This window comes from Anas platyrhynchos, chromosome 2, assembly GCF_047663525.1.
Source record: "Anas platyrhynchos isolate ZD024472 breed Pekin duck chromosome 2, IASCAAS_PekinDuck_T2T, whole genome shotgun sequence".
NCBI lineage: Eukaryota > Metazoa > Chordata > Aves > Anseriformes > Anatidae > Anas > Anas platyrhynchos.
Genome location: NC_092588.1, coordinates 94,918,039 through 94,944,954, shown reverse-complemented (window position 1 = coordinate 94,944,954; position 26,916 = coordinate 94,918,039). Strand labels below are relative to the sequence as shown.

Here is a 26,916-nt window from a genome sequence, read left to right as displayed (position 1 = left end):
TTCCAGAAGAGGCTGTACAAATCTTACCAATAGAGAAGGTTAGAGAAACAGCAGCCAGGGTTGCTCTAGGTCATCCCTTGAGGTCCCCTCCAATCCTGCTTTTGTATGATCTTGCAGAGTAATTAAGCCTCTGCTTAACATTATCCACATAAGTGCCTTGCAAAATAGGCAGAGTTCCAAGTTGAGCACATGCTTAATTGCTTTGTTGGTCTGAGGCCCAAGGTATTTCTGGTAGGTGTTAATTTATTCCAAAGATTCTTGCTAGTAACTATTCCCCTATGAACACTGACACCTGTGAAAAATAAAAGCATTATTTTTTTCTTTCTAAGCTGCTGCATTTCTTTCAAACCATCCTGCCTTCCTCTGATAATACAAAGGAAGTAAAAGCCTGCTTTACAGAATGGAATGATTTCCTCATGCATTGTAAATACAAGAAAAACACAAGGTCAGTGAAAGAGAGAGAAAAATCACATCAATAAAGTATATATATGCACATCTTCGTAATTCATTCAAAACAGTGTATAATACACACATGCCATGAGCTGATATATTCCTCTAAGACTTGAATGGCTAGTTTACCTTGTCTTACATCACCAAGACCATTACATTTAGTTTCTAGTACATCTCTGAGTTAACCTCACTGCACCTTGACTCAGCTAACGTATGGTGATCTCCATCACCACAAGCAGCAAAAGAGTTCACAAGGGAGGAACAGGACACCTTTGGGGAGCTGAGACATACTGAGCTTTAATGGAGTTCTCCAAAGGTAGATATCCTCCTCCCTTGCCCCACAGGACTGAAATCTATTCGCATGTGGCTCATGACTGCACGGGGATGCTGAGGATAGCTCAAGTACTGAGAAAGCCCTATCTGCTGCTCTTTGAGTGTGCGTAGTGTTTTTTTCTTTAGGAGTATCTTTCCTTAGGAGTATCAGTCATGACTCAGGTCTTCCCACTCCATGCTATGCCTGCAAACATACAACAAACAAAGGAGTTCTGCATAAATCTTTCCAAACTGAGTGCAAGATGAAATACCACAGGTGGATACCACAAGCAGGGAAGAACAAAAGGAAACAGTGAATGAGGTTGCCCTGTTATCTGAGTAATGCTGCTGCTTGGAGATGAATTTTAGCTTTTAAGAAGCTGCTTGTGAAATGGGATGAGAAGTGGTTATCTATGCCTTCAGATTTGGGGAGTAGAAGAGAGAGAGTTCTGAGGGAAGCCCATGTGCCCAGAAAATCAAGCACTGGGTGCTCGTGTTGCCACTAGCAGGCTGCGCTCCAAACTCTCACTTGCAGAGCTGACAGTCTTGAACCTGGAGCTACAACAGAATAAAAGGTCGAGGTGAGTCTGGATGATTTTTTAAACACCCCATAAATAAATAAATAAAAATTATAAATAAAATAAAAAAGTAAAAACATACAGAGTGGAGATTGCAGTTTGAGGCCTGGGAATTGTTCGGGTCAGCCACACTTTTTGCAGCTAAGCTTATCCCAGACCTAGATCTATCAGTGGCTTCTGCCTTTCAAGGTCTCTGCCGGGGAAGACAAGCCCCACATGTCCCTTGTTGATGGTGGTTGCCACCAGCCCATCCTCTGGGCTGGCCCTGTTCTGAGATCTCCTTCTTTCACTGGGAAATGGTGAAAGGAGAGGGAAATATTCAAGGTAAAGAGGCTTCATTTTCCAACCACAAACTGTCTCCTGTGCAAGAGTTGATATCAATGATTGGGTGATTCTTTGCTTTTGTTTCTTGATACAAACAAAAATTACCAGTTTTCTTGAGAATGCTTTTAACAGCAATACTTTTGAGATCACTTTCTATAAATATTCAAATTGAATTTAAGAAATACTTGGGTTTTCTTAGCTTTCTATGGATATGCTGAAATAAAACAGTTTATTCCAGCCAGTTACCCTTTCACTCTGAACTCTCACATATGCTGTTCCACAAATTGGATTTCTGTCTGTGATGCTGCAAAGTTTTAATTCTGATTGTGAAAATCCTATCATTTATCATTAAAACTGCAGATCGTATAAATTACTGTTTTCTTAAAATACCCATTTCTGTCAAGCCATTCTTTTTTTATTTTAAAGGCACTCATGTTTTCCAGCTTTTCTGCTGGCACATAATTTTTTTGTTTGTTTGTTTGTTTGTTGTTTTTTTTTGTTTGTTTGTTTGTTTTTCCCATCAGTTCTCCTCTAAACATAATTTCTCACATACCATTCAGACAGGCAGCTTCAGTTTGTAAGGCATGATTCTTTAATTGTTTCATTGCTGAAAATTCCAATAACACAATTAAATCTCTGCCAAGTATTAGTTATTTCCTTATCAGTAACATTAACTATTTTATTCTAGAGTAAATACAGTGCCAGAACACCCAGGCTGCAACAATACATGAGCTTGTTCGATGTTGTCTTACAGACCATTTCCAAGCTGTGAAGGGGCAGAAAACGCCCCTTCTTTTCTTGGCTTTCAAAACCAAAAAGCTTTGTAAGGGCATTGAAGAGAGTTCCTGGCAACACCTGGGGCTTTCTCCCAAAGGGAGAGCAAACTTGCTCTTTTTGCCTTAGAGTCACCTGTCATTAGGGGTTATTTTGCCTCCCCTCCCCCCCCCCACAGTTTTCCAGAAAGGCAAGGATATTGGATTGCAGTTCATTACTAATCCACTGCAGGATTAGCAGAAATTTAACATTCTAAACCAAAATATGTCTTACTAGGAAGCTGAACAACAAAATATTCTTAGTATACTCTGAAATTCTGATTATTTTTGCTTTTATAGGAAAAAGATAAGCAATTCCAATAGCATTGGATCAACCATAACCCTTTCCAGAGTGGAGAACACACAAAAGGAAAGCTATAATTGGAGATGGAAGGGGAGATTAAATAATTTAAAAAAAAAAAAAAAAAAAAAAAAGGGAGGGGGTGTTTCCTTGGAAAGGGCAGTAGCTTAAAACTGAAACTGTCCTTGGAGACCTATTGTTTTTACTTGTTTTTCAGTGAGGAATACAGGAAACATTTTTTGCTTGGGTGCAGAGAAGGCTCCCTAGCCTAGGGAGGCACACCCCAGTGCAGTGAGTAGCCTGGTGGTAAGAGTGCTCTTCCTCTTCCAGATTACAGTCCACTTCTCAAGTGAATATTGGCATGTGTGAGCTGTTGGCTATCATGTCATGTATATTCCACCCTGCTCCCTACCTCCCCGCCTTTTTTTATTTTTTTGGCAAAAACAGTTGGGAGAGTCTTGGTTTCATTCCACTTTGACATAAGTGTCAACACCTTGAAATATTTTGCAAAATGGAATTCTAGTTGCCTGCCCAGCCCTATAATCAAAATGCTGAGGTTTTCCTCAGACACCCATTTTACCAGCAAGTCTGGAAGTCCTTAGACCAAACAATGAACTAAAATGTAAGTACCTGCAGTCAGATGTTGGCACATACTGCTTTGAAACTCCTGGTTGGAGTATGGGGATACATTTAGTACAGTAACTTTAATGAAATAAACAACAGCTCCGCACCACAGAGCCTATGAGAGGTAAGTGTGACAAGTGAGCAGCAGTGAGGACAGTGAATAAGGAATACAGGTGACAAAAAACATCAGAATATTACAGAATAACAAAAAAAGTGCCACATGCAATGTCAACAGTCACTCTTCAGCAAGAGCCACAAGGAGGTCAACCTATTTGTTTGCAGATACCAGTCATCTGCTTTGCCTTCAGGAAACTTTTAGGGGAGAGGCATGGTTGTCTACAACCACAGCTCTTTGTCAAAAGCTGTATCTACTCAAAATTTTGGGTTCTGAACCTCTGAATGGGAGCCCTATTCCCCACCTTGCTTTCATTCCTGCTATTTGGATGCGGCCCTCGTCTAGTGAAGCTGATGGACATCCATGGACACAAATGCTCTCCTCTCAAGGATTCCTCATTCTTCTCACTACACAAATGAAAAGTCCTTCAGACAGAGCCTGACGGAAAACACAAGACACATTCAAATGCTCTGTTTTCATTGTTCCCAGAAGATTAATGACATGTAGGCCAACGGGCCCACTGCTCTGTTCCCGTAACCTGCATGGGGAACAAATGAAAACTTCTAACTGGAATTTCCACTCAGCTTGTCTCGACAGCACATTAAAAGCCAGGACAAATCAAATTACATCTCCAAGATACAACAACATTTTAGATATAAACATGCAAGCAAGCAAACACACAAACAAGAGAACAGCCTGACTTAATTGGCAGAGTCTAGCAGTGCTGGCTGCGTAACAACATCTGAGCTGTGATTTCATTTGGCCCGAGGCTACCTTTTCATGCCTACGCTAAGCTCTAGCCATCAGTGATGATCCCATGGATTTTGAATATTTTATGAGAAAGGAAGCACTTCGGTTGGCTGCTTGCTTCTTGGATCTCCCTTGACCAAGCCAAGCCCCATCTCCTTGGAACTAAGGTCTCATCCCATGCCCCTCACAAATACCACAAGCAGAAATAAAGGACCACCATGTCCCACAAGAGCCCCTTTCCCCACTGAGAGCGGGTGTTGATGTGTTTGTCCTGAATTCCAGCCCAGCTGCCCAAGCCGGCTGGCAGATTAATTGCCACACTGATGCCTGTCACTCAGAGCCACGGGCATCCCCTGAGGCAAGATGTCTTCTTTACAGGCTGCCAGTGCTGGAGAAATGCAGTCACTCACTTTGAAGGGCGTCAGCAGCTTGCATACCTGAAAAAGCAAGTGTTAAATAAATATACAGGTCCGGGGGCAATGTTTTGTTGCCTGACTCTCTCTCAGAACTCTCACTGCATTTGAGCTTGGGAAAAGAAAACAGGATCAAGGGAGTCCAAGGCAAAGATGCTGGGTAAAGCCAGCAAGCAGACTAAGACAAAACACTGAATCCCAAAGAGCTTGAGAAATGAAGGAAGGAAGGGAAGGGTGAAGAAGGGGTGGGGTCAGGGGGAAGGCATGATTTGGCAGCATGCGTCCATGCCACAGAGCCCTGGTGATGTAGCTTTGTCTACCTCAGAACAGACATCCTCCTCAGGTGAGCTGAGACACTCTTCCAAGCCCCTGCTCCCACCTCCTCCATATCCAAGGTGAAACCAGGAACGCAAAATCTAATTTCTTATTGGAGCTAGCTGAAATGTACATTCCTTCTAAAAATGTGAAATTCTGAATGCTATATCTTCACATTTTTTGACCAGCCCATCTTGTCTCTTTTTCCCCATGAAGATGGCTTTGAGCATGTAATCCAGACTCTAGCTGGGGAAAAACATGCAGCCAAGTTCTTCTTCTGCCAGGGAGGCTCAGGCAGTCCCAGGTATGAGAAGCAGACACTGAAACCTAAGCTGTGCTCCAGAAATCCCTCCTACATGTGTTCCTAAACTTTGTAACTCAAGCCAATGCTCCAAGAGCAGTGTTCTCTATTTATTTCTATGTTCAGTAATACTTACTAGATTTGATGGGTGAAACAGAATGATCTTGGGCATAGCTAATAATTCCCCCCTCCCAAGTTTACCAACCAAATAGAGGTTTAGCATGCAAGAAGATAATGCTGTGAACTGTCACTCCTTACCCTGCATTTACAGGCTTACAACAGCTATAATAAATCAAATAACATCAGCTCCCTGCAGTCCATCCTCTTCCAATATTTTTTTCTTTAGATGTAATTTTTCAGACTGTCTACAGCAAGCCTCTGCATTACACATTTTTAAATACAGTACACATTAACAAGAAAACTACAGAAATCGCAGAATCACAGAATTTCTAGGTTGGAAGAGACCTCAAGATCATTGAGTCCAACCTCTGACCTAACGCTAACAGTCCCCACTAAACCATATCCATATCCCAAATCATACTTGAGATACAGCTTGCTGTGGATCACAAAGGATTGGTAGTTCGGAAAATTTACCCTGGCAATTGGCTTTATTCATACTGCGTTTGTTGAGGGAAGAAGTAAAGAACCAGAGCTAAAGGTGATCAGAGTTTGCTTGCTTCCACTGCATTTGGTTTTGGGGAAATTGGAGTTTAAAAAAAAAAAAACTTTTTTTTTTTTTTTGTAGTAGTAGCAGCAGCTGAGGGACATTTGTCAAAAGTCAGATACTTTCAAACATGGGTGCCTACAGGCAGCTATTTTCTTCCAGATAACAACAGCTGAACAACTGTCCTGATTTTTCAAAGGTTACAACACCAGCTGCTGCAATCAGCAGCAGCTAACACCTGAAAATATTAAACCTGCTACTGGCATCAGTTACCAAGCATGGCAGTAAGGACCAGGGCAGGCTACCTGCTCTTAATGCTGATTAGCAGCATCATTTAACCTTCGCACCCATGGATCCCTTCTGGCTAGCTATGTCTCCCTCCTTTGTTACTGCTGGTAATACGGACCCCCTGACCAAACCAGCTGGTGTTTTTGTTGCAGTAACTGTGATGAGCAGTCACAGCCTCTGTTAGTGGCATGGTCATCTGAGAAGGCTGCCCATGCCCGATGGCTGTGCCAGAAGTATGACATGGCTCACATGTTGCATTGCAGGTGGGGTTATTACAGTGGTTCCTCTACAAGGGCTTCCCAGCACTGATTTTTAAAGATTTGGGTTTTTTTGATTTTTTGTTGAGCACACAGGAAATTCAGGACAAGCACATTTTTAAAGATGTGTTTAAGAAAGCAACGTCTGGATGTAGACGTTGCCAGCAAGGAGGTGATGTTATGCAAGAAGCTTTCGCAGGAGCTGCTTGCTCCAAACCACTCCCTGGGGAATACGTGCTCTCCTCGATGTGGGTGGGATACATGCACGCCAGCCCCACACAACACAAAAATGAGCTGCAGCACTTAGTCGCCATGATACACTTGAAGTCCAAGAAAGTGGGATAGCAAAACAGATAGTGGTAAACACGAAACTAATTATTTTGGGATGTTATTGGGCTTCTGCCACTACCAATTCCTCAGTCTCTCTACCACGTGCATCCTAAGGGGCAGCAGTTGCAGGATGTTCCTCTCTGGCAGCTGGGAGAGGTCCCACCTAGTGAAAGGGGGAGCTGGCACAGCCCACCCAAGAGCAAGTCACCTTTGGGAGACACCCAGGCCACCTCTACCATCCATGCTGTAACATCAGCCATCTACTTCTGCTAGCATCCCAGACAGGTGAACAAAGACAGCACATCAACTTACGCACACATCATTTATCCCCAGAAATAGCACTGTGCAATGCACGTTAAAGTCAACACCAGGACTTTTCTTCCCTCACACCCTCCCCTTCACAGTCTCTTAACACTTCCCTGTGGTAATTGTACTCTGGGCCACCTAAGGGCAGTGCCCCAGAGGGGCTGGGCACTATCCACACCCTCATTCCTCATCAGAGGGAGATGGAAGTCTCCTCATGGCCCCTATTTGCACAACTTCCTGTACATTCCCCTAGAAGGACAATGAGTGGCTACTGAAGCACGGCTGTGGGAGAAACCTCCCAGATGGTAAGGACTATTACACATGCACCCAAAATGAGGGATTTGCGAAATACTGAAATTCCCTGCATGCTTCTCCTCTGAGGCTTTCTAGGTGATTTTTTTCCTCCTCTAAGAAACAGAGTTACTGTATGAGTAACTTAGTTCCATGTATACTTTTTTGTCATTCATTTCTGCTACTTCTGATTTTTTTATCAGAGAAACTTCTGGAGTTCTGAAAGTGGACTTACTTTCTGCAATAAAACACACATAATCCCTCTTTCACAGGCACATAGCCTCCTAAATTCTTAAGTGAAGAAGGCACAAATGTTGCCAACTACAGATAAAAGCGATGACAAAACTACCTCATCATTATGAGATGCTTAAGCATGTTCTGATTTAAAAAAAATATGTAAGCAGTTCTGCTGGCTATAGGTACCAATAGACAAGTGCATGTTTTAAAAGCACGGGTTTATTTCACTACTGGTTTAACATGTGTTCACCAGAGATCAACTGAGGGCAAGGTAAGGATGATTTTGTAGCTGCCTTGATGGTGTAAGAATAGGAGGCAAAGTTTATGGACAGAATTAATATCTTTCAATAGACAAACAGGTATAGCAGGAGACAAAAACAAACAAGCTTTGATGCACACCAGTGCTGATACACTCTGTTCTTAATTTTTCTCAGCTCCGTGTAACATCACCTCTCAAAGAAGTAGAGAATTTGACAGTTATGGATTAAAGCCTAAGAGATAAAAGGAGGAGAAACATGGCTGGGTACCTTGCTGACAACTCTGAAGGCAACCTTCTCTCCCCAGTACACATACAATTTACATCATGTTGTCATTTCAGTGAGCACAGGAGGTGATTAAAACAAATAGATTTATTTGTGTTTTTTGTTATTTCTGGTATGAGCACAGTTACCCAGGTAGGAAGATTTCTCACCTCACATGAGCTGTCTGAGCATTAGATGTCTAGCATAAACTCATGCATCTCGGAACCCTTTAAAGTCAGAGGAAAGAGATGAGCTCTTCGCAGGATGATTCAATCCATTTTGTAACAGATATCTGAGGCAAGAAAGATGAATCATCCTATAGACAGGCTTCTCTCTGCTGAGGATACAGGGACTCTAGATGACTAGACTTCATCTTAAACAGCTGAAACTAAGTGAGGTGAGTCATATTCAAAAGTGATTTTCTATGACAAAAATACTGACATTACCCACCTGGCAAAATCTTTGAGGCAGCAATGTCTCAGTATAAACTTTGCCCCTGTCTTTGCTGTTCAGGAATCTTAGTGTCAACTGCCAAAAATTCAGTTCCGCTTTCAATCTCCCCTCCCATTCTGTGACCTATTGCACCCACAATGGCTGTGTGCAGATTTGACACCCCACAAGTCTTTGCTGTCCATTCCCCATTTCCAACTCTCCTTTGTCACAACAACAGGGCCTCAAACCCCTTTGAAGAGAAATAGCTTCTTTTCCTCTATTTCCAATGGGAGTTACAGCAACTCTGGATATCAAGCAAAAAGTCCCTCAGATTTTTACATCTTTAATACATCAAAGATAAGGTTTAATATTTAATACAAAATCTTGCGTTTAAGCCTCTCCCATCAAAACTGGATGAGATCCCAATAAGTGAGTTCAGTCACTCTGATAATGATCAGCATCAAGACTCATTGGTTGTACATACAGGAGAACCACAAAAAACTCCCTCTGCAATATACATCTATACGTAATAGGGTTACACTTCAGCACATTAAAATATGAGATCAATAAAGGCCTCATCATAAACTATGGTAGGACACAAGCTTATGTCCTAACTTAATAGTTCTTACAGCCCTTTCCAAACCTACTTTTACAGCATTACTTAACAAAATTGCAAATATGCTCACCATCAACATACATTCCCAGTCCTTTCTGAATCTTGCTATGTTCCAGGCCTCAGAAACAGACCGACTTAATGGGTTGCATAGTTGAATTATTTAGCACAGGGAAAAAATAGTTCATTTTCTCAGCTTGCTACCTTTAAGTTTCTTCTAGGATCCTTGGATAGCTGCTAGGGTATGTCAGGAATTAACAGTGAAGTAGGCATTACCTACTACAATAGGAATTACCTATTTCTATAGGCATTCCTAATTTCCAATAAATTGGAAAAGGACAATTCAGAGTGACAGTGTCTTTAGGAAATGTTTGTTTGACAATCTTCTGATAAAGCACATGTGAGACCAAAGTGATTTTCTGCTAGGTTACCTGATCTGACAGTGGGGAATGGAGAGATGTTAGCATTCCTTCTCCAGGGTAGGACATCCCTGGGCTGATCAAAAGGTAGAAAACCAAAGGCCCCAGGAACTCTGGCTTCTCCTGAGGACTTGAAGCTTAGATCACCCCCAAAAATGAGATTTAAAGTTTTCCTGAACATGTTTTTTTTTTTTTTTTTTTTTTCGTGCGTGTGTGGAAATCCCCTTTTGCAGAAAACTTGGAAAACAGATTTTGCCCTCCCTCATTCAAGCCTGGAGCATTTCCTCCCTCTCTTGCCACCCAAGAACAGCCACTTTTGACCCAGTGTCAGTACATTCAGTCTTCTTACTTTCTGACTTTAAGGAAATGGTTGCCACCTTCCCAGCTTCTCTCCTCTTCAGGTTACAAAAGCAGACCTCATTTTTCTTTAATCTCCTAAAAAGTTCCTCTAAACCTGCAGCATGTGTTCTGGGTAGCAAATCACCAGCAGAAACACTATTGCCTTAAGGTACTGGAGGGGAGGGGGACACAGGATCAATATTTTTCACGTAGAGTGTGATGTAAATTTAAAATGATTGCTACCTGAATATTTACATACCAATAACCTAAAGGGTGTGCAGAGAGCACACTGGTGTGTAACAGTGTACAGTATTTGGCAGTACTCCAAAATCTTGCTTCTTCCCTTTTGGTATGTCTCTGGCATATAACTGCAACTCTCTTAGGAACTTACTGAACGCCAAGTATGGGGAAAATGACTTGTTAGGTTAGAAATGCAGACAGACCCCTTCTCTTAGCAAGAAGGAGATTTTCAACCTCTCTCTTCTGCTTATGTCTGGTCCGAGAGACTAGACCTTAAGGCACATTTAGGCTTGCTATCTTTAAAGGTTTATTTGTCACTTAGTATGGGCCTATCATTACAAAATCAAACAAGAACAAACAGAAATGGCCAAAAGGTATTCTGATGGATGGTTTCCTTTGACACCCTTCTTCAAAAGGGAATTGAGGCTGCATTAACACACATTTTAGGGAAAAAAATAAAGAAAAATAAAAGTAATTCCCAAACCCTGACATCATGTATAAAACAAAAAGCAGCATAGCAAATTCATGCCTCTCATTCCCTTGATTTTTTGTATCATTCTATCTCATTCCACCATATAGAATATAAAACAAAACAGAAATAGACACAGAACTGTGGTTTTTTGTTTTTTTGTTGTTTTTTTTTTTTTTGTCGTTGTTGTTGTTCAAATCTGATGGGAGAGCTGTAGGATCCTTGGTATTAATAATATCTGGTGTAGTCCACAGTCTGTGTCACCACATCAGAGATGGAGTGAGATGAAGGGGTTTTGTTTAGAGATGGCAGACATGAAAATTAAGAAGCTGGAGCAAGGATGACAGACCTGTGAAAACCAAACTTGTGCAGTTCAGCATCCAAGGCAACTGTTCCAGTTGCAGTTTGAAATTACCAAAGCTTGGAAGATTTGAAAGCCACAGTCTTGATTGATGATTTCTCTCTTTTTCATGTCATTGTACTTGGTGCAGCCTGACCTCAGCCAAGTGTTGGGCTGGTGATCCTCCATCACTACCACATTTCCATGAAACCATGCTGAGGCACAGGAAGCTTATCATCGCATGCCATTGCAGCCAGCCTCCACTGACAAGTGCACAAACTTTGTATTGTCTCTCTTGAACTATATATAGACAGCCAGGCCTGGAAAAACATGAGTTGGGTCATCCACTCCAGTCACCCACGCTACAAAGATTATTTCCTTACTTTATTCTTGCTATTGTCTTACCCTACCTAGTCTCACCCACCCACAACCGTTACAGTCTGACAGTTTATTCCAGTCATGCTCAAGGTTATATATATATTTTTTTCCTAATGTCTAGCCTGATTCTTCTTCCATTTTTAATTTTAGGCTAAACTCTGTTCAACACTACTTTCTAGATAACCCTCTTCCTTTCTTTCTAAGTATTTCTTTTCACTTATTGATATTGTTATCATCATGTCATCACCCCTCAGACTAACATTTTCCAAGAGCTCCTGACCAATTCACTCTTTATTCCAGCATACTTGTGCTGTCTTCTTGGCTTCTCTTCCAAGGCTTTCCCAGTGGCTTATTTACCACTATGAGGGTTTCAGCTTCTGTGTAGGTTTTTGGAAGCTCCCATCCAGTTTGTCAATAGAAGAAGCTAATAAATCTGTACTTTGTGTTAGTATTATCACTGTCTTTGAATCCTTTAAATTATTTTTTTGCCTTCAACATCTTGTTTGTTATCTTAACTGTAAGACTAAAAAAACATATAGGACAAGATTATGGCCAAAGTCTGCATAGGTCTGTGAGCTTAAAGAGTGGGCAGGGCTGAGCGAAAAGGCTTACCTTCACTCTGTGGTTACATTAAGAGTGAAGGCATGATTCCCCAACACAGCCTAAGCAGCAAGGGAAACACCAGACTTTGTCTTTAGGTACAAACCTTCCTCTGAGAAAGCTCAGAGACCCCGGAGTAGATAACATCACTGCCTTTTCATCCCAAATGGTCCCATCTCACAAGCCCTGTCTACATTAATGCCCACAGGAGACAGAAACAATCGCTCACCTCTGGGAAACACCTTGCACAGAGCTGCATGGCACCCACTGGGCAGAAGTGCTGATGGCTCTGAGGAGCTGTGTGAGAAGAGTTGGCCTTTCATAAGAAATCAGATGGGAGAGAGTCCAAAAAACAGCTGGGAGTAGTAGCAGAAAATAGGCACAAGCCAGAATCCTACTAAAAGTCAACATCCAGAAAATTTTCATTCAGTAAAAGACAAGACTTCTGGGCATCTTTTTATTTTTTTTGTTATATATATTTTTTTCTGTTTTATATATATATATATATATATTTATTATTATTATTAAAAATAATAAGTGTTACTTCCACATTATTACATTATTTCCTTTTTCTAATCCTCCAATATATAAATCACACCTTAGCAAATAACTCCCTTCCTTACCCTCACCACTTGAACAGCACCCATTAGCGACTAGAATTTGAGTATTATTTTTAACTTATTGCATGCTTCTGTTATTCGAACACTGAGGTTGCTGCATAATAAATTCTATTATTTAAAAATAATAAATAAATAAATTCTATTATTTTCATAATAAATTCTTTTCCATAATAAATTCTAGCTAGACCCATGACTTTTACTGAATATTGCACGAAGTTAAGGTGTTCTTCAAGGTTTTCAGCCTCCAATATGACCAACAGAAGTAATAACAAATAAAAAAAATAAATCTAATTTCTGACAAAGTACAGGGTCTTGCGACATAGCTGAAGGTTGTTCTGCATTCCTGAATATTCTAATTCACCCAAGGTACAAAATAAAAGTCAACGATGGGAGTTTTCTAATGTCAACATTTCTGCTTCAGGACCAGATAGGAAGAGTAAGCAATACTTTATAGACAATCCCGATTATAGTCTGGTGCTTTCACACACTCAAGCCAAGGGCAGCCTTCTCAGCCTCTGGCTGTGTCATCCCACCCGCTGTTTGTATAGTTCCAAATACTTTGCAGTTACAGATCTAGCTGAAAACATCACTTCTTTCAGTAGTTTTAAGTTAGCCTCATGACCACTACAGCTGGTATAAGGGATAAAGCGTGAGAACAAGGGCAGGGATTTACTGGAAGGAGAGAGCAATCAGGAACATGGTGGCCTCATACTGGCAACAGCAAATATGAAACTACACCACTGGTTACTGGCCTCAGGGCAGAACTATCCATGGCCTGTATCATCTATCAGAGGTTACATTGGGTGAATTCTCTGATCTTCAAAGTAGACCAAGCTTATTAATTATAAATAGCTCACCTGTGTAGCTCTCTAGCAGACTATGACTCTAGCTATGGAAATTACAAAACATTTACCACACCATTTGTTACACAGTGAAGGTCCTGGGTTAGCTGCTCTCTCCGCTGCTCCACGTCCCTAAAGCTAGTTTTTCTTTAGCATCAGGACTGTTCACAACTACTTATTCCCTATAATCTTGGCAACTTTTAAAGCTTTCTTAATTTCCATTGCAGCTCAACTCCTAACACCTTTTTCATGAGAAATTTGTCATTGGTTAACATTCAGACTTAGCTCTTGGGAAGAGGGGAAAAAATGAAAAAGAAAGGAAGTTTCTTTTTGACCACCCACTGCATCTCCACAGCTTTCATTAATTTCTGTCCTATTGCCATAGGGAAGTGCTAGGGAAGACCCTAGATGAACTTAGAGAATCAAAAAGCAAAATTACCTTAGTTGTCAAAATAGAATTGAAGGAGCCTGTTTTCTCTCCCTACCACATACATTACATTAGGTTGCTGCCCAACTAAATGCTATCTCTTTGCATATCAGTTTATACAATGGTAAAACAAGGCTAGTAATTACATTACTAAAAACAGAAGCTCTTGTGGCACCAAGTTAGAATGGTGAAATTAAAGAGACCAGGATGCGGAGAAAGTAATACAGGCATTGGGGCAAGAAATATTGGATTTTCCATAGAACTATTACTGCAGGAAAGTGGGTCAGAGAGTCAAGAAACCAATTAAAGAATGGGGAATAGTATGCAAGGCAAAAACAAATATCAGCATTTTTCCCCCTTGAAGCTGTTGATAACTTGAAGCTGTTTCAATAATGATATCCCAAACCGATGACAATGTTTCCTCCCACCATCTGACACTATCCTGTTGCTTTGTGCTTTACAGGGCTGTCAGTCACATGGAAAACAAGGAAGAAAGGTCAGCAAGAGAGGACAGGATATGAAGGAATGTCGCACAATGAAGTCAAGGCTTTTGAACCTTATTTCTCTCTACAGATACCTTAAAGGAGGCTGTAGCGAGGTGGGGGTTGGCCTGTTCTCCCACGTGCCTGGTGACAGGACGAGGGGGAATGGGCTTAAGTTGCGCCAGGGGAGTTTTAGGTTAGATGTTAGGAAGAACTTCTTTACCGAAAGGGTTGTTAGACACTGGAACAGGCTGCCCAGGGAAGTGGTGGAGTCACCATCCCTGGAAGTCTTTAAAAGATGTTTAGATGTAGAGCTTAGGGATATGGTTTAGTGGGGACTGTTAGCGTTAGGTCAGAGGTTGGACTCGATGATCTTGAGGTCTCTTCTAACCTAGAAATTCTGTGATTCTGTGAACATACAGAAATCCTACACAGGCCCTTGCATCTTAATCAAGCCTTCCCCAACATCAGCCATCAGTGTTTGTGCCTAGGAAGCCAGCAGGTCCACATGCATTGCTGGTGAAAGCAGGAGCGCTGCAATATGTGGTTGCAGAGCAGTTGCCAATAGTTAGCACCTCTGTCTACAAATCTACTGATCATGAGTTAGATACTGCAAGGAAATCCATTGTACAATGGAATCCTTTCTCCCTTCTGGCTCTCCTTCTTTCAATTTTTGCTTTCTTTAGATGCATCTATCCCCATAGAAAGGTATTTTCTCTGTGGTACTAACCTCTTACACAGAGCAGGCACACAAGTCTCTGCCTGCTGCATGGGAAGCCACGTGCATCTTGGAGCGGTAGGAAAGGATCTAATTCCAATGCCTTAAATGCCAATTCTGAACATGTTCTTTAAAACAGCCAAGGTTCACGACCATGTCCACAGTTGCTCTCTGTACTTATTGCCCAGAGCACATTGCCCCAAAGAGATCAAGGAGAGTAAGAAATGGCAAACAGTAACTGTGTGAAACTATGGGAGAACACTACTATCAGCAGAAAAAAAATCTGCTGAGAACACCAGCCCAGACCCCCATCTTGCTGAAAATGACTATTTTCCCTAAGTAACAAGCTTCCTTGGGCCCAGTCTTGACATCTGTGCAGTTTACAGAAAGGCAGTCTCTGAAACCACATGTGGAGACAGTTTTATCATCAATTCATCACATCATTTGTATGCCACCTTTCTTGAGTTTAGAGTAATGATATGAAAGCTTTACTCATGAGCCAGAGAATATTTGGTAAACATATTTCCTCTGGGCTGCTCATCCAACAATTCTGAACATTTTGTTCCTTAGGTAACAGTTCGCTATTTAGCACGAGCTTGTTCCAGGAAGAGAACAAAGTATCAAGGAGCAATGAAAGCCATTAGACAAGTCGGTATAAATTACGTTAGTTTTACCTTTGTCAGCATCCAGATAACAAAGCTGACAAAGGTGGGTTTCTAAAATTCAGGGAAAGACACAATCAAAAGGACACATTCTGCAGCAGCTCCCACTCCTTTGAAGACAGAAGATTAAGACTGAGCCTCTTAATTCTCATGGCTACTAAACTGTTAAGGGTCAGTGAAGAGAGTAGCTGTGAAAGTAATGTGGACTATTTAACTGACTAAAGCTGTCCAGTTGCTTTTTTTTTTTTTTTCCTTCTTCTAAAGCTAAAGTCAGAACAAAAGGGCAATTTCAGAATGGAAAGAGACCACACACACCTGATACATCACAATAGGTGCCAGGAAGAAGCAGATTCCTTCTTAACTACTGAAGTGTTGCTTAAATTTTCAGAAATATGCAAATTAAAACCTAGTGCAACCCCCATGTTTGCTTTCCTGTACTCTGTGCAAACACTTGGAACTGACCAGGCATCTTATGTTTTGTCTGACATCCATAGATGTGACCTAGATACCTTACTCATATGTCTTTGAACAAGAGTTTGAACTATTTTGGGCAAGTATTTATATTTTTTAACAATTTGCATAGTACTCAGTGGTAACAGGGTCCAACTCATAACAGTAATAAATCACATAAGGGGAGATTTTTAATATATCTCAACTCATTCTAACTAGAGCTAACTAGCTCTTGACACTAATCTAGATCAAACCAAAATTATTGGAAAGTTCTGGCATGTTTAAATTCAAGAATTGCTTCCTTCTTCTGTAACAATATTTCATTACCGTAAAAACCATGTCATCTAAACAACAAATAAGAAAATCTCTTTTGTTTGGAAACTGAGTAAAAAATACAGACTTCAGGATGTGATCTGACTACACTGCAACCACCTTCTGTTGAACTGAGATTTCACAAAATGAATCACAGCCTTGTAGAACTGGCAATGCTTCCATTTATTAACAATAAGTATATAATGATCAAAATTAGATATGCGTTCTTTGTTCCATTGAAATAACACAGAGGTTTTCCTCCATCTGTGCCAGAGCTTCTCTAACATCATTTTATCCCCATCCCCATCCTTTCATGGGGATGGCACTGGCATTGAGGAGTCACATTGTAAGGTACTGGTTGTTCCACTCATCCAAAGAATATCCTAGCAGGGCAACAGAAGTAGGGAGGAGGGATATCTTTCCTGGTAGTCCTATTTTTTTTTGGTGTTAATAAGGATCTCAAAGATGACAAGAGAGCAGAAATAATATCTTAAGGAAAAGGCCAATATGATCTTTTAGGTCAGGAAGACAGCATTACCATTTACCAAACTCAAGGATAGTTAGACCCTTGGCTCACCAAAATCCATGAGATCACTTTCTCCCTGACCCCTTCCCCAAATTTCTCAAATGTGAATTGCTTACTTTTACATTATGTACTTAATTAACTACTTTCATTACTAATTGAACTACCTCAATGCTACCTCACTTACTTACTTTCATATACCCATGAAATTCAGTGACATTAACGCATTAAACAGTAATTTAGAAGAGGACATAATCAAAACAAAGCCTGAGTACAGCAGCACTCTCTCCCTCATTGCTCCTAGAGACAAAATCTTTGGTACAAACTCATACATTACACAGCACTTCTCCTACTTGCCTACTAAATAAAATACCAGTGAAATATATATCTGTTTATCCTCCATGGTTTTGAAAATCTCCACTTGTCTTTACTTCAGAGACATATGGGATCAGACCAGCAGTCCATCTAGCACAGTATTACATCTCAGACAGTAGCAATGAATAGGTCATGCTATTTAAGTAGAGTATATGGGCCTGGCCACGTTTTCTGGTGTCTGTTCATTATTCTTCAAGATCCACCATACTAGAGACGTTAGGGGATATTCTCTGCCAGTTTTCTTCACCTGTGAGAACTATTGTCTGAAGCTGTCCCATCTCTCTTTGAATCTGTAAACACTATCTGCCTGCAACTTTCTGTGGCAACAAGTTCAAGAACCTACTGCCATCCACATAAAAGAAGTAGACTTTTTATCTGTTTTAAACTTCTTTCTTGAGAGTTTCAGCAAATGTCTCCCAGTTTCACCATTATTGAATTTCATAGTTAACTATTCTACCTTCACCTAATCCACCACCTTTATCATTCTGCAAGATTTTACCATCTCCCCCTCATACTACTAGCTTTCTTCTCTCCAAATTGAAGCAGTCTTTTTAATTTCTTTTTGTAAGATTTTTCAACTGGCAGTCTTTCAGATGTTTTACTTGCCCTTCTCTGGACCTTTTATAGCTCCACTAAATCCTTCTCTAGATGCAGAACTGCAGGAAATACTCAAGGTGTTATTACTGCAACAGTTTTCTGAAGCAGGTTTCTGAAAATGGTACTGTCTCCTTATCCATTCCTTTCCTTGTGATGGCCAGTGACTCTTTCAACATCCACTACATACTAAGCACATGACCTCAGAGAACTATCACTGATGATACCGAGGTCTCTTTCTTGAGCTGTAGCTGCCTGAGTTCAGCATCATAAAGGCATAGTCTGGATTATTTTTTCAAAAATACATTACCTTTCATTTGCCTGTCTGGACTTCATATGCCAACTTTTTTCACTCCTTTGGTCCTTCTGAACCTGGCACATCATTTGCCTATGCAAAACTACCTATCCGTAGACTTGGAGATTTTACCATTCAATTCCTTCTCTCCTCTTCATTATGAATAAAGAAATAGCAACAGTCCCTGTGGGACTCTTTGCTGCTGACTGTAATCCTCTGGCCATCTGTTTTCAACGGCCTTTGGTGTGGAACCTTTTAAAAAAGCATTTGAAAATTCAGATGCATTGTGCCGATTGGATTCCTTTCACTTGAGAGTTATTGGCACCCTCCTAGAGACCAAAGACAGCCATTCCCTTCTCAAAAGCTGATTCTTTCCTAAGAGATATGTGAAGCCATAGATGAAGCCATGGATGGAAGTCAGACTGGTCTGACTTCCCAGTACTAATCCATAGTTCCTAATTCTAAAGGTAAATTAGATAAAGGAAGTATTTTAAATCAATAAAATTTCCTTCTGCACTTAAGAATAAGTCCTCTTCTCTATCCATTTCATATGATGTCACTGGTGAAGCCTAGTTCAATATGTATAAAGGACCACGTATAGTATTTTTTTCTGTTTAATCAGTAGGTTTTGGGTTGTTTTAGATTAAAAAAATAGTGCAATTAAGTCATTCCAGAGAGTTAAAAAAACAATTTGGGCAATCCCAAAGGTCGTTGGTTTTGCACTCCAAATTCTTCAGTTCTAAAACCATTTTCTAATTCAGAAGCACTTCCTAAAAGGCTATTCTTTCACTCCTTTCTGCAAGAGAACATCAGCATTCTGCATTTTTAACTGCAAGCATACAATGTTATCTGCTCCTCCTGTCTTATGTAAGTTTGCAGGAATGCCGAAAGACTTTCCGGGCTCTGGGAGGTTAGGGGTTGGAATCAGGTCCATTGTATATCACTGCATTGACTTCTTGGGATGTGAAGTTATTGCAATTAAGATACTGGCCGGATGTGTGGGTTAAAGAACCCAACTGATATCACAGGCATTTATTGATAATGCAACTTCTGAGGAAGAAATCTGGGGAATTGTTGTTCTTCATGCTTTCCTCTGCAAGCAAGCAAACCATATGGATTTATCAGAAACACACAACACTTTATCTATCTTGAGAAAAAAAGAAGTAGTGTTTATTTTACTGCAGAGGAATGTTCTCTTTCAGTTTTGAGAGCCAGTTTTCTGAGCTGGCACTGTGTACCATTTGGCCTCCAGTAGACATTTTGCTCTGGTTTAATTCAGTGCTATCTTTGACCTGATTATTATTTACTACATGTGTTGTGATAATGTCTCTAAGCTGCAGCTAAGGAGAAGGGCTTCACTGTGTTAGGTGCTGTACAAACAGAACTGAAAGATAACTCCTGCCTTGAAATGTATAACTGAATTAAGAGCTGGCACATGAGGAGGAAACCATCAACTGGAGGCTGGGCTACAGTCTAGGAGCTGGCCTCCCTTCCTTACCTGTGCACAGTCTCAAACAAATGGCTTTCTCCTCTCGCACTTAACTTGGGCACCACTGTGCAGAAAACCCAGCTGAACAGCAGAGCATTGCATCTCCTAATTGATTCATATTCTGGTATCTGGGATTTAAGCATATCATCTGTATCTGAGTAGCTGTGGCTTTCTTCATGTTCCAGTGGGCAGACAGAGAAATAATGTTGACAAACACAAATATCCAAACAGTCACCTGCCTGATGATCACTCTGCAAAGTATTAAGAGCTTTCTGTGAAGAAAATCTTTTCCCAGAAATCTTACCAGAGTCCTGAAAACAGTTTTACTTGGCAACAGATGCAGAGCAGCCATCTGCTCCCAGAATATTTTGGGCCCTTTCTTAGTGCTTGAGGACAGCATCCAGAAGTCCATTAGCAAGGATGCTGCTTGGTTTAGTTTCACCATTTACCGTGTCAAGATCTGAGGCCTCAGTGGTTTTGCAGGATGGAGTTATTTGCCTGAAGAGGTCTGGTTAGGTCAGTGTCCACCTGTCTGGATCTGGCAGCAGGGATCCAAATGTTTTCCCAAAGCCATTGATTGCAAGACTGCCCTTGAGAAATGGACTTTGAGCTAGGCCAGAATGTTGGTAAAAGTATTTTCTTCTGTGCCTTGGGATAAGTCATTTCTCCATAAACTAATTCCCACTTTCCAGTACACTAACAAATTCCAAGAGTCTGAAGTATGTGAACATCCATGTTCTATGTGAGCTTAAGGCAGCCAAGGGGAGGTCAAGGGACAGGGAGGAAGACCGGCATGCTAACTGTATTCCAGCACCAGACTCGTTCTCCTGATCTTTTCTTAAGTATGTCTCTCTCCCTCTGTTTCAGCAGTATTTCAACTCTGTTTATGTTTTGATACTACCCAGGTGGAGATTTATTGAGTCTTTTCCTTCTGCTCCATGAGGACAAATATTAGCTGGTGCTGATGAGGAAAAATGGAGCAAAATAACAAGTGAGAGAGAGTGAAGTTCAGTGGGCTGTTTATACCAAGTTTCTTTCATTCAACAGCAGCACTTTGCTCTCCTTGAATTATTTGTCTCCCTTGTGCTAAAATCTACTACTGCACATATCCATGCAAATAACTTTGTACAAAACTGGAAAACGAAACAAGTCTAATGTGATCTGGTGGTATCTTTGCTTAAAACAAAAAAAAAAGTCCAATAGACAGCCAATAGTACAAATAGTATCGGTCTTCATATATTCTGTGGGGACAAGGCTTAGAAATTCTTGAACTCTCTTAACGTATGACTACTCCACTGAAAATGAAAGAAATAAGTTTGCAAAACAAAAACAAAACCAAAACAACAACAACAAAAAGCTCTGGAAAAAAAAAAAAAAAAAGAAAGTTGTCAAAATTACAACATTGCTGAAAAAGTTGGTGGCAAACCAGCAATTCAAGTTTGCCTTCTTTCATTTTTATTAATTAAATTTAAGAACAAAATATATACAGTACACAGCATAGTTCTATAGTTTGTTCATCTAGGCCCTAATAAAATGTATTCAATCTACTTGTGTTTTTTCTTTTTAAGAAAGTCCACAAAAAACACTTTGATCTCCCACCTCCTGCATTCTTTTATGGTCGTTTCTTGCTAGTTTTGTGTCTGTGGACTACAAGCTATCTTGATGAGAACTGGGTGTAGGATGGAAAAGTCTATTTTGTGTTCCTTAGGTGGATAGAATTCTTTTAACATTACTCTAATGTTGATATATATAATAATTACAATAATTGTCTCCCAGTAGGACCTTCATAAGCAGCTTATGACACATTGCCCTGACTGTTGAAAAGTTTGTCCTGGAAGATAATAAATGTCAATTAAAATGCAAGCTTTGCAGAGCACAGATAAGTTTCATACACAAATTCCACAAAAAAAATTGTTTTGTTATGTTGTGTTTTTTAAACACAGCCATAAGTACTAAATGAAAAGTAATGTGCAGGAACTGAATCAGCATGCTGTATAAGCACAGTAAATAACATAATGACTATGTTATGTTATCATCGTGGTACATGGTTTTGTATGCAAATGTTACCTCAAATATAGTCAATGATATCTACAATACAGAGTATTCAGGGCAGGAAAAAGAAAAACATTTTATATTATTTAGTTACTACAACTGAATTTCAAAACAGCATCATAAATTTACACATATCTGTGTCTAAGTTAACAGACACTTGCTATCACTAGCTTTTAGTTTGCTGCTTTATGTTGGATATCATACAAGATCTGTTAAAATACAAAGGGGAACATGGAATGAACAGAGACAGAGGCATGGTTACACACTCCCTAGTGCTAGTGTCTTGGGTCATTACCAGAGAGCAAAGGGGACTTCATCCAGCTGCTCTTCCAATTTATTTCATAGCCAGATAATTTTACAAGAATGCAGTTTCTGTGCCAGGCAACACAACACATTCCTAGTATTGCCACCATCTTAGGCACTTTGAGAAATTAAACCTGGAAGTAATTTTGTCATGCTGTTGTCCCCCTTGACACACACTGGTAAAGCATGACCTAAACTGGACTTACCTGATCCTTACCTTCATGGAAGGTTAACGAGAGGTTGTACATGGAGGTGCTGCAAACAGGATCTTGAGGAAATATCACTTCGGGAGCATGTGTACTAAAATTGGAATGATACAGAGAAGATTAGCACGGCCCCTGTGCAAGGGTGACACACAAATTTGTTAAGCATTCCATATTTTTTTAGATGCTGGGTGGACGAGGGAAAGGCTGTGGATGTGGTCTACCTTGATTTCAGTAAGGCTTTTGACACTGTTTCCCACAGCATTCTCCTTAAGAAACTGGCTGCTCTTGGCTTGGACTGGCATACGCTTCATTGGGTTAGAAACTGGCTGGATAGCCAGGCCCAGAGAGTTGTGGTGAATGGAGTTAAATCCAGTTGGAGGCAGGTCACTAGTGGAGTCCCCCAGGGCTCAGTACTAGGGCCAGTTCTCTTTAATATCTTTACCAATGATCTGGATGAGGGTATTGAGTGCACCCTCAGTAAGTTTGCAGACGACATCAAGTTAGGTATGTGTGTCGATCTGCTTTAGGGTAGGAAGGCTCTGCAGGAGGATCTGGATAGGCTGAGGTCAACTGCATGAAGTTCAACAAGGCCAAGTGCCGGGTCCTCCACCTGGGGCACAACAACCCCAAGCAGAGCTACAGGCTGGGAGATGAGTGGTTGGAAAACTGCCTGGCAGAGAAGGACCTGGGAGTATTGGTTGATAGTTGGCTGAATATAAGCCAGCAGCGTGCTCAGGTGGCCAAGAAAGCCAACAGCATCCTGGCTTGTATAAGAAGCAGCGTGGCCAGCAGGGGTAGGGAAGTGATTGTCCCCCTGTACTCAGCTCTGGTGAGGCTGCACCTCGAGTACTGTGTTCAGTTTTGGGCTCCTTGCTACAAGAAGGACAGCGAGGTGCTCGAGTGAGTCCAGAGAAGGGCAACAAAGTTGGTGAGGGGTCTGGAGAACAAGGCTTATGAGGAGTGGCTGAGGGAGCTGGGTTTGATCAGCCTGGAGAAAAGGAGGCTCAGGGGCAAACTTATTGCTCTCTATAGGCCTTAAAGAAGGCTGTAGCAAAGTGGGGGTTGGTCTATTCTCCCACGTGCCTGGTGACAGGACCAGGGCCAAATGGGCTAAAGTTATGCCAGGGGAGGTTTAGGTTGGATATTAGGAAGACCTTTTCTGAAGGGGTTGTTAGGCATTGGAATGGGCTGCCCAGGGAAACGGTGGAGTCACCATCCCTGGAGGTCTTTAAAAGACGTTTAGATGTAGAGCTTAGTGATAAGGTTTAGTGGAGGGCTTGTTAGTGTTAGGTCACAGGTTGGACTAGGTGATCTTGGAGGTCTCTTCCTACCTAGATGATTCTGTGAAAGCATACTTATAGCTATCCAAAGAAGAATTGTGAACTGCTCTTTCAGGGCTTTTCATTTAGGAATTTTATGTGAGGGGTAGTTAGAACAGAAAGCCCAGTATGCACCCTCAGAAAAGAACAAAACTAAGTAAGGAAGTAACTGAACTCAGAAAATTTATAGATGCAAATATCATTATGAGTTCTTTTTTTCCTCTTTATACTCTTTTAGAGCTAATACTTACTTTTAATTTAATACAAAAAAAAAAAAAAACTAACAGCTTGTTTGGTAGCAGCAGGGTCTGAAAATGGGTCCCGTGTTTGTTTGTAATGGCCATATGCAATTAAAATGCCTAAAGAAAGGAAAATTTTGCTCTTCCCATCACAATTCCATTGAAAAAAAATGTTTTTTTAAATCCTTCATCCAGCAGAACTTCTGCCTGAGATGGGCTGCTTTTTCCCCCTTCTGAATTCCTGGCACAATATAAATCAAACAAATTCAAGATAGCAAGGCCGGGAAAATCATTATTATAATCACAAAAACAGCAAAAAGGTCAACAAGAAGGAGGACAACAATAGGATTCTGGTAACTGTTTGGGAAGAAACTATTCTTACTGCAGTCAAACTCACTGTTTTCATAACAACAAATTAAATACCAAGGTAATTCCCCAGAGTCTTCTGCAGAGTGGCTCGGTCGCAATGCTAAAAGCCACTACAGCACAATGCACAATATCATTATGAAAACCTTCCAGCTGCTGAGCTACCATGCAGCTCGGCGTTTTTTTGAAATTAAGCTGGAGTCAAGCCTACCTTTTCAAAGCACTGCATTGTTATTCTTCTTTTCCTCCCGTTCCTGTCCATTTCCTCGTCTTCCTCTCTTACTTTCCCCTGTCAGGCAGACACATTTTAGATTCCATTCATAATCTGAGAAGCTCTAAGAGGGAGCATTGTTATACTGAAGCAGAGATGGCTGGACTGCTGGCTTCAACAGTCAGGTAAAAGAGACTCACAGGTGCTCCCCCATTTTCAAAATTTTATTTGCTTATTGGTGTCTGATATGTACCCTAAAAATATGTGATTGGCCAGGTGTAAGCTGCTATATTACATTTAAATGATTAAGGAAAGATTTCAACAAGGCAAGCTCTGCAAACACCCATTTGGAAAAACATAGCATTTGGATTTGCTTTGGCTGTTCAGCTTTGGACAATGGAGAATCAAGACCATGACTCCTTTTACTCATCAATAAAATATGATATTCTAGATATTGAAGTGTTTTAGTGAAAATTGCCAAGGACTAAAGGCATCAATTGTAAAAAGCAATTAAATATCATTTGAAGAATATCTTGCAGTAATACCATCCAAAGGGAAGGCTGGGGCAGTTGGTCCCTGCCAAACAGTGAGTTTAATGTGTTTTCCTATACAATTAATAGCTACAGAGGTTTCAACAGATAAAAAATACCCATGTAAGAACAATACGCTACTTTATCATCCAAAACTATTCACTATGTGCTCTAACACTTGGTTATATAGGGTCCACAATATGCATATTCTGTGTTATTTCATGGTATTTTCAAGTACATGCACACTAAGTTACCTTGTATCTGAAATCATGATTTCATGAGAGTCACGGCGATGCTAGATGAACACAATAAAATGAAGAATCCCTTCTTAAGGCTCAGTGGGGGTGGTAGGAGGGAAGTTGTTTTTGGTCTTTCTGTGGGCCATATCTCTTTCAATTTCTTTCTTCCTCAATTTCCAGGCCATAGTCTCATGCCTGCTGCTCTTAGCAAAGACTGGCTGCCTTTTTCTAGGAGTTGGGCACTCCTGGAACATTTTGTGCTCCACTTAGCTTTTCTGCAAATGGAAATAGAAAGAATTAAGTGGCTCCTTATCACGATACTTGTACTCAAAAGAAATTGCCAGATCAACATCAAAGTTTGAAATCAAGAAAACAAATAGAAATATTTTGACAAGTTGAACTTAATCTACATTAGAGTTTAAACCCCAGATATCTGGTCAGTCTCCTATCTACCTCATTTCTCCCCTCAAATAAAGTAGCTTCTGCCTCTAGTTCTGAATATCTTTCAGAGCTAAAGAAACTTTTAAAACTTTCTCTTAATCTCTTTGGAGACTCCAAGTGATCTGCCAAATGCCTAAATTAATTGTTTAGGAGATTTGTTGTTAATTATACTTTCTACTGTGAACTGGTTTTGAAAAGAGGTGGGAAAAAATCTACTATTTTGATTTCCTACCAATGGTTTTCCATTGGAGATCACTATCATGGCCCAGCCATCATTTTCTACAGGTAAGAACTGAGACTGTATGTTTCATTCCTGTTAGTTGGGAAAGAAGATATTTCAGACTCAAATATGTGCCAGATTCAAAAAAAAGTGCATCATATTTTTTTATGTATATATTCTAAAAACCCTATTTAGGAAATAGCCTTTTTTTCTGATGATCCTCTGAGCTAGTGTTAGAAACACAAGAAAGCACGAAGCAATGCAATCTCTAAAAATAGAATTGAGAATTTGCACTTTTCAAATTGTACAGATTTTACTTAATCTGGTATAAAATTCAAGGGTGGTGAGACTATCACAGAAGTACAGAAAGCACTGGCTAAAGAAGTTGCAGGAAACCCTGGAAACACTTAGCTTTATTTTGGCTTCCTAGTACACCATGTAATGAAGGCAGCCTTACCTGTTCACACAGTAACTTCTATTTCTATTGCTACATCCCTACAAGGAATCAACCTTTTTGGGGTATAGTGGGGAAATAAGCAATGAATAAGAAATACAAACAGCAGGTATCCCACACATGATAATACCAGTAGTGTGCATGAAAAATACTCCCTGGACCATCATCTTTACATAAGTTAGACGTAGTGTCCTGATTTTGGCTAGGATAAAGTTAATTTTCCTCCTAGTAGCTGGTATGGTGCTGTGTTTGGGATTTAGGATGAGAAGAATGTTTTAAAACATTAAAAAATTTAAAATTAAAAAAATAATTTTAAAAAATTAATTAATTAAAAAAAATAAAACACTGATGTTTTAATTGCTGCAGAGCAGTGCTTACAGTAAGCCAAGGACTTTGCAGCTTCTCACTCTGTCCTGCCAGCAGGCAGGCTGGGGGTGCAGCAGGAACTGGTAGGGGCAGACCCAGGATAGCTGACCTGAACTGGCCAGAGGGGTATTTCATACCATCTGACGTCATGCTGAAAAATTA

General features: G+C 40.4%; 1 long non-coding RNA gene and 1 other non-coding gene across 2 annotated transcripts in view; one reads left to right on the top strand and one right to left on the bottom strand.

The window, feature by feature from the left end:
* Window positions 1–1,008: 1,008 nt before the first annotated feature.
* LOC101801589 (uncharacterized) overlaps window positions 1,009–26,916 on the bottom strand; it is a 34,865-nt gene continuing 8,957 nt past the window's right edge. Inside the window, exons 3-6 of the long non-coding RNA XR_003495062.3 lie at window positions 25,289–25,548; window positions 24,505–24,582; window positions 22,370–22,463; window positions 1,009–4,703 (exon numbers count right to left, since the gene is read on the bottom strand). This is a non-coding gene — a long non-coding RNA (uncharacterized lncRNA). The remainder of the gene's footprint in view (window positions 4,704–22,369; window positions 22,464–24,504; window positions 24,583–25,288; window positions 25,549–26,916) is intronic.
* On the top strand, window positions 22,441–22,546 carry LOC113842983 (U6 spliceosomal RNA). Its single transcript, XR_003495889.1, has one exon. It is a non-coding gene; the product is annotated as a U6 spliceosomal RNA (small nuclear RNA).